This window comes from Bos grunniens, chromosome 12 (genome assembly GCF_055505025.1).
Source record: "Bos grunniens cultivar Pamir isolate PY7600 chromosome 12, Bosgru_T2T1.0, whole genome shotgun sequence".
In the NCBI taxonomy this organism is placed as follows: Eukaryota; Metazoa; Chordata; class Mammalia; order Artiodactyla; family Bovidae; genus Bos; species Bos grunniens.
In genome coordinates this window covers 42634831-42649718 of record NC_141176.1, presented here as the reverse complement: position 1 = coordinate 42649718, position 14888 = coordinate 42634831, and positions in this window count along the sequence as shown.

Genomic DNA, 14888 nt, shown 5'->3' with positions numbered 1-14888 from the left:
CATTTGCTGACCGTAACCTTCTTACTTCTTCTTATAAGCACAACTGTAGTTATATTTAGGCCTACTAGGATAACCAGATTTCTTAATCTCAAAATAATGAACTTAATTGCATCAGCAAAACCCCATATTGCATATAAGGTAAGATATTCAAATGTTCTGGAAATTAAGGTATAGACCTATTTGGAACACCACTATTAGGTCTATTAGACAGAGTGAAGTCTCTGATGTCTCGCAGTATAGAAACTACTCTATTTTTTCAGCCATTGTTTATCAAACAGAAATTTTATCTCCTGGTTAAAATTATGTTTTCAAAGAAATTGTTTTCTGGAATGTTTTGGGAAGCAAAATTTTAAAAGAATCAATATGTTTAAAGTAACTTAAAAAAGTAAAATTAGCTAAAAGTACATGAAATGATACACAGTAAAAAACTTAAATTATGTGTTACATGAGTGCAATTTATAATTAATGAATAGGCAGTTAAACAGAATTGCTTAAACACTGGTGATACAAAAACAAGTAACATCTCTTCAAAGACACGCTAAACAAAGTAATAAAAATAGCAGGATAGGTACAAAGTATGTATGACTTTGAGACAAGTAAAACTGTTGAAGGAGGTCAGCAAGTGATTCTATCAGGCAAAATTTCATGTGGGAAATCCTACTGACTTTGGTTACAAAGAAATCAATACAAATTTTCTAATGTAAACTTAGGAAAATACTTGGAGTAATTTGGGAGAAGGTCATTAAATTCAAGTCACTAAATATTATATATATACACACACACACATACATACATACATACATTCACACCTCCATTGTGGCTCAGCTGGTAAAGAATCTGCCTGCAATGCAGGAGACCTGGATCCCATCCTTGGGTTGGGAAGATCCCCCGGAGAAGGGAAAGGCTACCCACACCAATATTCTGGCCTTCCAGAAAAACATCTATTTTTGCTTTATTGACTATGCCAAAGCCGTTGACTGTGTGGATCACAATAAACTGTGGAAAATTCTGAAAGAGATGGGAATACCAGACCTCCTAACCTGCCTCTTGAGAAATCTGTATGCAGGTGAGGAAGAAATGGTTAGAAATGAACATGGAACAGACTGGTTCCAAACAGGAAAAAGAGTACGTCAAGGCTGTATATTGTCACCCTGCTTATTTAACTTATATGCAGAGTACATCATGAGAAATGCTGGGCTGGATGAAGCACAAGCTGGAATCAAGATTGCTGGGAGAGATATCAATAACCTTAGATATGCAGATGACATCACCCTTTTGGCAGAAAGTGAAGAAGAACTAAAGAGCCTGTTGATGAAAGTAAAAAAGGAGAGTGAAAAACTTTTCTTAAAGCTCAATGTTCAGAAAACTAAGATCATGGCATCTGGTCCCTTTACTTCATGACAAAAAATGGGGAGACAGTGAGAAACTTTATTATTTTGCTCTCTAAAATCACTGCAAATGGCGAATGCAGCCATGAAATTAAAAGATGCTTACTCTTTGGAAGAAAAGATAGCATATGAAAAAGCAGATACATTATTTTGTCAACAAAGGTCCATCTAGTCAAAGCTATGGTTTTTCCAGAAGTCACGTATGGATGTGAGAGTTGGACTATAAAGAAAACTAAGTGTTGAAGAATTGATGTTCTTGAACTGTGTTGTTGGTGAAGACTCTTGAGAGTCCCTTGGACTGCAAGGACATCCAACCAGTCCATCCTAAAGGAAATCAGTCCTGAATATTCATTGGAAGGACTGATGCTGAAACTCCAATACTTTGGCCACCTGATGTGAAGAACTGACTCTTTGGAAAAGACCCTGATGCTGCAAAAGGTTGAATGCGGCAGGAGAAGGGGATGGAGGAGGATGAGATGGTTGAATGGCATCACCGACTCAATGGACGTGAGTTTGGGAAACTCTGGGATTTGGTGATTGACAGGGAGGCCTGGTGTGCTGCAGTCCATGGGGTCACAATGAGTCTGAGAAGAGTGAGTGATTGAATTGAACTGAAATATTATATAAATATTACATATTTCTCCACCTCAGTGGATTTGGTCATGTGTCATTTTTATTATTGTTATTATTTTTTTTTTCTCGAGAGTGTGCTCAAAATTTTTGTTGTTGTTGTTTTTCAGTCTCTATGTTATATCTGAGTCATTGTGATTCAAACAGTTGTGCTGAAATAGATGTGCTCAGAATAAATACACTCAAAATTTATAAGCTTATCTTTGGCTAAATGGCTGATCTTGGGTATGGTAGGGAAAACATAAGATGATCCTAGAGAATCTACCCATTTCAGAAATAAGGAAGTGCTATCCATTTATCACATTTTGCACCTTGACTACATGCAGCTTTTATTTGTCAATGATACTTGAACAAATTTTGGGGAAAATGAAATGCTAACACATACATAAAATGGGTCATGTTTAAGCACTCAGGTACCATATTTAAGAACACTCAGTTGTCAAGCATGAAAGAATTTAAACAAGTGATAAATACCAGGCTTGGAGTAAAGCAAAGTTAAATAAAAGCATCCATACTGATAATGGATACAGGATTGCATAAATAAACAAGTGAGAGAAATGGGACAAAATTTACTGAATAAATTTCAGTAATATAGGTAACTACTCCTTTCTCTTTAAATGTAGGCTTGACTTGGTGATTGGATTGCGAAGAACTAAGAAATGGAAAAGTCATAACTATTTAGTCTAGGAACCTAGCAATACTATCTTAACCAAGTAACTTGGATTCATGTTACCAGTTATCTTATGTGAGTATTGTGTAAATCCTAATAAAATGTGATGAGAACACTGTGCCTCTGTGGTATTATTTCCAAAGTCTATCACCTTTATCTAAGCATGGATACACAATAAGCAAACCCATGCTGAGGGACATTCTACAAAACACCTGGCCAGTTCAGTTCAGTTCAGTCGCTTAGTCGTGTCTGACTCTTTGTGACCCCATGAATCACAGCACAACAAGCCTCCCTGTCCATCACCAACTCCCGGAGTTCACTCAAACTCACATCCATAAAGTTGGTGATGCCATCCAGCCATCTCATCCTCTGTCATCCCCTTCTCCTCCTGCCCCAAATCCCTCCCAGCATCAGAGTCTTTTCTAATGAGTCAACTCTTCGCAGGAGGTGGCCAAAGTACTGGAGTTTCAGCTTCAGCATCATTCCTTCCAAAGAACGCCCAGGACTGATATCCTTTAGAATGGACTGGTTGGATCTCCTTGCAGTCCAAGGAACTCTCAAGAGTCTTCTCCAACACCACAATTCAAAAGCATCAATTCTTCAGCATTCAGCTTTCTTCACAGTCCAACTCTCATATCCATACATGACCACTGGAAAAACCATAGCCTTGACTAGATGGGCCTTTGTTGATAAAGTAATGTCTCTGCTCTTCAATATGCTGTGTAGGTTGGCCATAACTTTCCTTCCATGTAAATGGTTGTAAATACAATATAAATGCTATGTCAATAATTGTCAGCACATGGCAAGTTCAAATTTTGCTTTTGGGAAGTTTCCAGAAATATTTTTTAGAATATTTTCTATCTATAGTTGGTTGTACCTGCAGGTGCAGAATGTGTGGATATAGAGGGCTCACTATATATTGAAAACATGCTTAGAAGACAGATAAGAGTAACTGTTAACCAGTTAGTGTAGTTCAAGAGAATCATGTAGACTGAATGGAAAGAACCATATTATCGTGAAGAGAGATGGTTCAAATTCCAACTCCAACCCATAGGAGCAATGTAATCTCAGGCTAGCTGTTTAACATCTGAAGCTCCATGTCATCAATTCTAAAATGAGTCTGATAATAGTGAATTCACAGGTTTGTAGTGAGGTAACATAAACTGCCTTGCACAGGACATGGCAGACATAAGAACACTAATAAAATCAGCTTCACTTCCTCCTCACTGCTTTCTCACTCTTCACATCTCAATGGTTGGCATACACAAGTTTCTCAGGCCTGCTCCTTCCAATATTCTGAATGGGCCATAGTTTTTTAGATAGCTTTTCTTGTTGTTTATTTGGTAAATCAGGTCTGAGTCTTTTGTTACCCCATAGACTGTAGCCCTCCTGTGTCCATGGGATTCTCCAGACAAGAATACTGGAGTAGGTTGCCATTTTCTCTCCAGGGGATCTTCCCAATCCAGGGATTGAACCTGTGTCTCCTGTGTCTCCTACATGGCAGGTGAATTCTTTACCACTGAGCCTCTAGAAAATACTTACAATCTGTGTACAAGATGAGAAGAGTGGATTGGTTTCCACTCAGACTCAGTATCACTTTAGTCCAGGCAGACATTGGCTCTCCTGTTGGTTTCATTCTGACTCAGGATCCCATCCCTTTCAGGATATCATCTGGTCACAGACAAATAGCTTAGCTATACTGACTGAATTTATCCACCTCTCAGGCCGATACTCTGACTGGCACCTACTTCTCAAGGTTACATGCTGCTGCTGCTGCTAAGTCGCTTCAGTTGTGTCCGACTCTGTGCGACCCCTCGTCCCTGGGATTCTCCAGGCCAGTTGTCCTGACCAGTTCTCCTCAAAACTATCAAGATCATAAGAAACAAGGGACTTAGGGAACTTTCAAAAACCATTGGATATGAAGATGACTGATGTCTCCATGAACATGAAACCCTGGATGGGATCCTGGAACAGAAAAAGAACTATAATGAGAAAATCTGGTGAAATCACAATAAAAGTTGAGTGTGTAGCTCAGTCAGTAAAGAATCTACCTCAAATGCAGGAGACCCAGGTTTGATTCCTGGATTGGGAAGATCCTCTGGAGAAGGAAATGGCAAGTATTCTTGCCTGGAGAATCCCATTAAAAGAGGTACCTGGCAGGCTACAGTCCATGAGGTAGCAAGAGTTGGACACAACTTAGGGACTAAACCATCAAAAATATATTAAATCTTAACTTAGAAAAATTATCTTTCTTTTGATAATTGCATCTAGGTTATTATAAAATATTAACTGTATAGGAAACTTGATAATAGATATAATGGAACTCATAACACAATCTTCACAGCATTTTCAAAAATATAAAATTATTCCAAACTAAAATCATCACATAAAGAAAATTAATGAGCTTAGATCTCTAATGTACATTGACAATGTTATCCCCTCAAGCACCATTTTAAACAGTTTGAACTTCTGTTATCTAAGATTAGCAAACAGAGTACCGAGAGAGCTAATTCTTCAGTTCAATTCAGTCGCTTAGTCGTGTCCGACTCTTTGCGACCCCATGAATCACAGCACGCCAATCTTCCCTGTCCATCACCGACTCCCAGAGTTCACCCAGACTCACGTCCATCAAGTCAGTGATGCCATCCAGCAATCTCATCCTCTATTTTCCCCTTCTCCTCCTGCCCCCAATCCCTCCTAGCATCAGAGTCTTTTTCAATGAGTCAACTCTTCGCATGAGGTGGCCAAAGTACTGGAGTTTCAGCTTTAGCATCATTCCTTCCAAAGAAATCCCAGGGCTGATCTCCTTTAGAATGGACTGATTGGATCTCCTTGAAGTCCAAGGGACTCTCAAGAGTCTTCTCCAACACCACAGTTCAAAAAGGCGCTCAGCTTTCTTCACAGTCCAACTCTCACATCCATACATGACCACAGGAAAAACCATAGCCTTGACCAGACGGACCTTTGTTGGCAAAGTAATATCTCTGCTTTTGAATATGCTATCTAAGTTGGTCATAACTTTCCTTCCAAGGAGTAAGTGTCTTTTAATTTCATGGCTGCAGTCACCATCTGCAGTGATTTTGGAGCCCAAAAAAATAAAGTCTGACACTGTTTCCACTGTTTCCCCATCTATTTCCCATGAAGTGATGGGACCAGATGCCATGATCTTCGTTTTCTTAATTTTGAGAGCTAATTCTTAGGTAGGTTAATAAGGAGTCTGGGGTCCTCAAGGAGGAATGGGTCCAGGGTCTTCAAGAAGGAGAAAAAGGGGTGTGGGACTATCAAGGGGGAGAATAGAGCAATTTTTTCCCCTATATTTCTTTGTCTTAGTCAGTATAACAATGTATTTTGCTCAAGGACATATTTCTCCTTCTTAATAAGAACCTTCTGAATAATCTTATTTTCTTAAGGCACATGTTGTGGGAGTGGATCTGTTAAGACCTTTCTATTGTTAGTTCTAATCTTGTTAAGTTAAGATATATGTTAGGGAGAGGATCTGATAAAAGTATATAAGGGCTTGATTAGACTAGCAAGGGGGACACTCTTTGTCCCCCTTTTGATGTCTGTGCCAGAAGCTTTCTCTGTCCTTTTTCACTGTAATAAAACTTCTACCACACAAAAGCTCTGAGTATTCAAGCCTGGTCGCTCGTCCCGAAGCTAAATATTTTTCTTTGAAGATCATGAATCCGACATTGTCCACTGTAAGCTATCAGTACCAGTAAGCGTTTTTAAAATGTTTTTGCATTATTACTAAGTTCTTCTTGCTTATTTTTATGGATATGATCTCTCCTCTAGTGTTAAAGTTTTAGCTTAATTAAAAATATAGAATATGAAATATATACATATATATATAAAACTTAACAGTTCATTATCTTTCAGTTAAGTATGTCAATTATTTAGACTTTTCATCAGACAGATATCACCATACATATTTAACTGCAAATGTTATGTTGGCAATTTGTAGTTATCCAGACAAATTATGAATTATTAGTTTTGCAATGTAGAATGACAGGTTTTTCTAACAATAATCTAGTGGGAATGAATTTTATATTATTTCCTCTATTTTATTTTACTTTAACGTTCATGATAATGTAAATATGACAAAAATCAAAACTGTTTATTTAAACAAAATAAATACTTGCATCACCTTACAAGAAAATAAAATTGGCTAACTATGCAAGAAATTATATTACAGGAAATCTAAGTTGTAAGTTTACAAAATCACAGTTGTAGGTTTGTCTTAAATTTCTTTCTAGTAAGAAAACATTTATTATTCATTTTAGAGTGGTGTGTCAATATAAATATTGGTATTCATACATGCTCAGTTGCTTCAGTTGTGTCCTACTCTTTGCAACCCTATAGGACTGTAGCCCTCTAAAGACCTCTGTCCATGGGATTCTCCAGGCCAGAATACTGCCGTGGGTTGCTGTGTCCTCTTCCAAGGACTCTCCCCAACCTGGGGATATAATCCACAACTCCTGAATTGTGGGGAGATTCTTTACACACTGAGACACCTGGGAAGCCCAAATATTGGCATATCCATCCATGAAAGTACATGAGACTATAAAATATTATGAATAAATGTTATTAGAAATTTTGTCAGGTAAGGTAGAAAGATTTTATAAGCTATATGATTAATATCTGATTCCATACTATTTATTTATTCTAGATAGCTTTTCAGGATGATTTCAGAAAAGTGATGGTAAAGCTTTAAAAGCTTTAAATATCAATATTTCAACAATATGTTTATACATATTTTGAGAACTTTCATTACTTTTTTACAGATACTCTATAAACATGGTGATGTAAAATACTGCTTCTTCCAGTTTGTGAGTATACAGTGAAATCCAATGAAATAACGTTTTGTTTAATACTGGAATATTAAAAAAAACTGGAAAATATTGATGAATGATATAAATATACATTTATAATATTAATAAAATAATACCTTATTAGCATAGGGGTGGCAAAATTTTACCTTTATCCTCTTATGGTTTTTCAGCTAAGCCTGAGAATTAAATTGATATAATACAGATTAACAGGAGAAATGCATGTAAATTCACACAACTTTTGCATGACAAAGAGCAAAGAGATGAAGAAACAAAGAAAGGGTGAAACCAATAAGCTTTTCCAGTAGGTTGAACAAAAAGAGAAAACTGGTAACTAAAGAGAGAAAAGTAACTAAACTAACTGTGTGGGGAGGCTTAAGGAAGATAAGAATTTTTTAAACAGGTTCTGTTTGTATAGAATTCTTTATATAAAATCTCTCTGTCTTAGCCTCTTGTCCTTGATGTTAAGAATGTTACTTTTCTTCTGATATAGGGAGAATATTTTCCTTTTAAGAAAAATAAGAAAGATCAGAGTATTTTTCTTGCATTTTCTGTTTCGCAAATGCCTTTAGCTAAAAATAATCCTTATGCCAAAGTGGCAAATTTTGTAGTGACATATTTTGTCACCCTTTGTTAGAAAATAGTGAAATATTTCTATGCTTCCTGATTTATAGAACATTAACTTCTTTTTTTATTATTTTTAGAAAATCACAAATGTGACATATAGAAAAAAAAAAGTTCATTCCTATCTTTTAAATAAAGCTATTTTAAGGCAACTACATTTATAATTATATATTTATTTTTCCAATGTTACATTACAAGCTCAAATTATTTAATTTTAAACTATGTAACTTTATTGTTTTAAGCACTTATTCTTGAAGATGTATAGACACTGTTCATTTTGAAATTGTTATTAAGTTAAGTATCTTATTTGTTAATGTTAAAAATGCAGTTTATCCTCATACTTATTGAAAAAAGTGAAAAAAATCTATGTAAATGAGATCAAATGTATCTCTTATGGAGAGAAATGAATGAGTAAAGGCCTTATTTTCTGAAAATGGACATAGAACTCTGAAGTCACATTTTAAATATTTGTTATAACTTCTTTAGATTCAAGGTTGTTACACATATATAAAATTTAACAATATTATAGTCATTAGGCAGATAAGTATTTTCACATTCTACATCATGATTTTTATAATATTTAAATATACCTAGAATTACACACATCTTTTCTGAATGATAATGTCATCACTGTCTCATTGTATGGGTAACTTTTTTGGACAAATAAGGGGAATAATTGAACAGCTCAGATAGAGGCAATCTTGACATTATTTTGAGCATTTGATTGACATGAATTACCTTTCTTTATAATTTTTACTAATCACTCAATAATCAAAAATTCACCTAACATATAAAATAAAACACGTGAATTTTTCTTACAAAGGTTAGTATGAAGACAGTACTAACAGAGTAAGCAAGGGACAAGGAAGAAGTGAAAGAAGTAGATGAGAAAATAGGGACAGAAATAAATGGAGAGAAAAGAAGAAACCAAACACAGTTCCAACAATCCAACGATAACTAGAGAATAATTTGCTTACTCTTTGGAAGGAAAATTACGGCCAACCTAGACAACATATTAAAAAGCAGAGACATTACTTTGTCAACAAGGGTCTGTCTAGTCAAGGCTATGGTTTTTCCAGTGGTCATGTATGGATGTGAAAGTTAGACTATAAAGAAACCTGAGCACCGAAGAATTGATGCTTTTGAACTCTGGTGTTGACTCTTGAGAGTCCCTTGGACTGCAAGAAGATCCAACCAGTCCATCCAAAAGGAGACAGTCCTGAATGTTCATTGGAAGAACTAATGCTGAAACTGAAACTCCAATACTTTTGCCACCTGATGTAAAGAGCTGAGTCATTAGAAAAGACTCTGATGCTGGGAAAGATTGAGGGCAGGAGGAAAAGGGGACAGCAGAGGATGAAATAGTTAGATGGCATCACCAACTCAATGGATATGGGTTTGGGTAGACTCCGGCAGTTGATGATGGACAGGGAGGTCTGGCATGCTGCGGTTCATGGGGTCACAAAGAGTCGGACACAACTCAGCAACTGAATTGAACTGAACTGAATTTGCATTTTAACAGATGTCTCCCCATAAAACACTTTTTACTGTGCATCTAATCACTTGAGACTACTAATAAATATCCAGCTCCCATTGCTCCTGCCATATAGAATCTCAAATGGTGCAATGTGGCAGGAACAAAGTTACTTAAAACTCTGTCTGACTTACTTCACTCTGTATGACAATCTCTAAGTCCATCTGTATTGCTGCCACTGCAACTGGCATTGTTTTATTCTTTTACATGATGGAGTAATAGTCCATTCTATATCTATACCATATTTTTAAAAATTGGGGTGCAGTTGCTTTATAATGTTCTGTTGATTTCTGATATACAATGAAGTGAATCATCTATGTGTATACATGTATTCCCACTCTCTTGTACATTTCTTTCACCACCCTCCCCAATTCCTCCCATCTAGGATGCCACAAAGCACTTACCTGAACTTCCTGTACTATACAGCAAGTTCCCACTAGCTATCTGTTTTACACACGGAAGTGCACATATGTCAAAGTCAATCTCCCAATTTATCCTACCCTCTTCTTCCACCCTGGGTCCATACATCCCTTATCTATGTCTGCATTTCTATTCCTGCCCTCCAAATAGATTCATCTGTACCTTTTTTGTATTCCATATATATGCATTAATATACCATATTGTTTTTCTCTTTCTGACCATATTCACTCTATATGACAGACCCTAGGTCCATCCATATCATTAAAAATAACTCAATTTCATTCCTTTTAGTGGCAGGTAATATTCTATTGAATATATGTACCACATATTTTCTTTAGACATTACATTGTTGATGGACATTTATGTTGCTAATTCAGATTTTAAAAATATCATATGATACTGCTTATATGTGGAATCAAAAAAAAATAAAAAAAGAAACGTACAAATGAATCTATCTACAGAACAGAAATAGATTTACAGATTATAAAGCAATCTTATTGTTACCAGGGTGTCCTAGAAAACCACAATAGTGTGGCCACTCACCTGGATCCAGCCATCCTGAAGTGTGAAGGCAAGTGGACCTTAGGAAGCATTGTTATGAACAAAGCTAGTGGAGGTGATGGAATTCCAACTAAGCTATTCCAAATCCTATGATGCTGTTAAAGTGCTCCACTCAAGATGCCAGCAAATTTGGAAAACTCAGCAGTGGCCACAAGACTGGAAAAGATCAGTTTTCATTCCAGTCCCAAAGAAGGGCAATGCAAAAAAAATGTTCAAACTATTGCACAACTTCACTCATTTCACATTCTAGCAAGGTAATTCTCAAAATATTTCAACCTAGCCTTCTGCAGTATATGAGCAAAGAACTTCCAGATGCAAAAGCTGAGTTTAGAAAACAGAGAGGAACCACGGATCAAATTGCCAGCATCCACTGGATCATAGAAAAAACAAAGAAATTCCAGAAAAAAAAAATAGTCTTCATTGAATAAACTAAAACCTTTGACTGTGTGAACCACAGCAATCTGTGGAAAATTCTTAAAGTGATGGCAATACCAGACCACCTTACCTGCCTCCTGAGAAATCTGTATATAGGTCAAGAGGCAAGAGTTAGAATTAAACATGGTAAAACAGACTGGTTCCAAATCAGAAAAGGAGTACATTGAGACTATATATTGTCTTTATTTAATTTTTATGTTTATTTAGTTAATATGCAAAGTACATCATGTGAAAGGCTGGGCTGATGATTCAAAACTGGAATCAAGATTGCCAGGGGAAATATCAATAACCTCAGATGTGCAGATGATACCACTCTAATGGCAGAAAGGGAAGAACAAAACAGCCTCTTGATAAAGAGCATTAAAGAGGAGAGTGTAAAAGCTGGCTTAAAACTCAACACTCAAAAAATGAACCTCATGGTATCCAGTCACATCACTTCATGGAAAATAGATGGGAACACAATGGAAACTGATTTATTTTTGTGGGCTCCAAAATCACTACATATGGTAACTGCAGCCATGTAACTAAAAGATGCTTTATCTTTGGGAAAAAAAAGCTATGACCAGCCTAGACAGTGTATTAAAAAGCAGAGATCACTTTGCTGACAAATATCCATATAGCCAAAGTTATAATGTTTCCAGTCATATAAGGATGTGAGTGTTGGACCATGAAGAAGTCTGAGCACTGAAGAATTGTTCCTTTCAAACTGTGGTACTGGAGAAGACTCCTGAGAGTCTCTTGGACAGCAAGGAGATCAAACCAGTTTATCCTAAAGGAAATCAATCCCGAATATTCATTGGAAAGGCTGACGCTGAAGCTGAAACTCCAATACTTAGGCCACTTATTGTGGAAAGATGACTCATTGGATAAGACTGCTTGGAAAGACTGCGGGCAGGAGGAGAAGGGGACAACAGAGTATGAGATGGTTGGATGGCATCACTGACTCAATGGACATGAGTTTGAGCAAACTCCAGGAAATAGTGAAGGACAGAAAGCCTGGTGTTCTCTAGTCCATATGGTAGCAAGGGGTTATACACGACTTAGGAACTAAACAACAAAAACAAAAACTATTGTAAGAATTTTTTTTTTTTTTTTTAATTATTCAACTCACTCTTAAACAAGCTCTCTCTCTTTAGTTGCCAAGTCGTGTTCGACTCTTGTGAACCCATGGACTGTAACCTGCCTGGATCCTCTGTCCATGATTCTCTAAGCAAGAATACTGGAGTAGGTTGGCATTTCCTTCTCCAGGGGATCTTCTCTACCCAGGATTTGAACCCGGGCCTCCTGATAAGAAGGTCTAAGTCTACACAGTCTATTTCTTTTTATAACAGTTAGCCATGATATGAATGATATCCACATTTTGCATAAAACTAACCACAATCAAATTAGCATTTATTTTCTTTAATCTCCCATATTTGTGACTTTTTACTCCATAAACATCATGTTTTCCCCTATATTTCCCACGTGTATAATGTTGAAATAAAGTTTCAGATGCTTTTTATCCTATTTTTAAGCAAAACACCATGGTGGATCAGATGGTAAAGAATCTGCCTGCAATACAAGAGACCCAGATTTGATCCCTGGACTGGTAAGATCCTCTGGAGAAGGAAATGGCTATTCACTCCAGTATTCCTGCCTGGAGAATTCCATGGACAGAGGAGACAGTCCATGAGGTTACCAAGAGTCCTACACAACTGAGCAACTAACACTTTCACTATCATATAATATTTGAAAATAAAATATATACAATCTGGTAATTAATAAGACAACAGAATTCCTGCTAGGTTTTGAAGTATATTTACAGTTATGCCCATTTAAAAGGTTGTATTTCTATAACTTTCAGAATTTTATCTATTATAAAAAAGGATGTACATTTTTTAGTACAAAACCATCTATTCAAAACATAATATAAATTCGAATACTTTTTAAAAGATTTGTAATTTCCCCATAACAATTTTTTTTCATGGATATTTAGAATTGAATAATTGTTAAATAACAGAATGATTGAGAACATGAGCTTCAGGTGCAGAGAATCCAGCTTTTGGTTTCATATAAACCATTTGCTAACTGTGATACTTCCATTAAATTACTTAACTTTCAGCAGTCCTGCTTCCTCAAATATAGGAGTTGAGAAGGTTAAATGACAGAAGCATGTAAAGTACTTAACTCACCCTGCAGGACATAATTATATTTTTGAAGATACTTGAAGATTCCATTACTATTATTTTAAATGTAAATTGCTGACACATATGATGGCCTATAGAGCTACAAATGCACTTTTCTTTATACTAAAAGCAACAGAGGGTTCTTGAAAAATTAAGTCCCAAGCATCTTAAAAGAATTAAATTTTGGAACTGATTTGAACAATATTTTTCATATATATATATATATATATATATATATATACGTAAGCCTGAAACTTTATTTCATGCTGTTGAACTACGATATGAAATCCCATTCACTATAGAAACTAAGTTCACATTTCCTCTCCCTACTAAGTCAGTTTAAAATGATTTTTTGGTTAAACAACATAAGCAAACTTTGGAAGAATAAATGGAGAATATAAATATAGTCTATAAATATATGTGATACAGTTTTTCATTCTCTCATAAAAAAATTGATAAATATTTGGGGATCCTAGCAATCTAGCATTTGAACAAAATTAAATTCAGAGAATGTTGAAGGTGTGAAAGCTTGCAATTCCTACTCTAGTGTAAAAACTTTCAAGACTTTCTCTTCACCTATGTGTTTCTTCAGAATATTTTCTGGAGCTTAGTAGTTATTTTAAGCATAAAATTTATTGATTATGTCCTACAGTGAGTTACTTGGAAACTGTTGTGTATGACCAATTTAGCTGACATTTTTGTCATTGAATTTTATAATTTTTTCTCTCTAATGTGAAAGATACATTTCTTTTCATTTATTGCTCTCAGAACAAGAAACCCCTATCATTGATATACGAATTATTGCTTCAAAGAGAGAGAGAGCGCCTAATTTCTACCAGATATCATATTATCACATCTGTATAAAGAAAGTAGTAGAACTAGGAAAATGTAACATTTTTCAAGCAAGCACTGACCAAAAAAAATTTAAATTAAAATTCAAATTAAATTATTTCTATCCTATTTCCACTATAGTCTCTCCCCATCTGTCTTCCTTTCTCTCTCCTGTTCTCTCTCTCTGTCTCTCTTGATTTCTTTCTCTGTTACTCTTTCTGTCTTTTTCTGTCTCTGTTTATCTGCCTGTCTGTCTCTCTTTCACACACGCACAGATATTCACACACACACACTATAATTGTGTGATAATGTAAAAAGCAAACAGGAAAACTGTCTTGAATATGTTGATGCAAATGAGTTCATCCTATAAGGTATTCAGAGCCTCCATCTTACCTTTGTGGTTCCAATTATGTCCCCGAGACTGTAATGCAGTACCAGTATGACACTACATTTTCAGTATACAAGTGTCAAAAACATTTCAAAGTCAAGCAAACTATAAGGGACAAATTAATATTTAGATAAATAAAGCAAATGTAACTGTCTATCATGCAGAAATCCAATTAATTGTGCTGCCTGAGTAAAGAAGGTCAGACAGAGACACGCTGTTTGTTTTTGTCAGCATTTTGAAGACACTTAAAATCCCACACTACCAAAATTAACCAAAGCCTATACCTTTATTAAGTTACTAAATCCACACTACCTGTTACACCATCATTTCCTACAATAAAACTGCTACCATTGATAAAACGTTTTATGTTTATAGGAAAAATAATATTTCCAAAAATAATTGGAATGGGATTA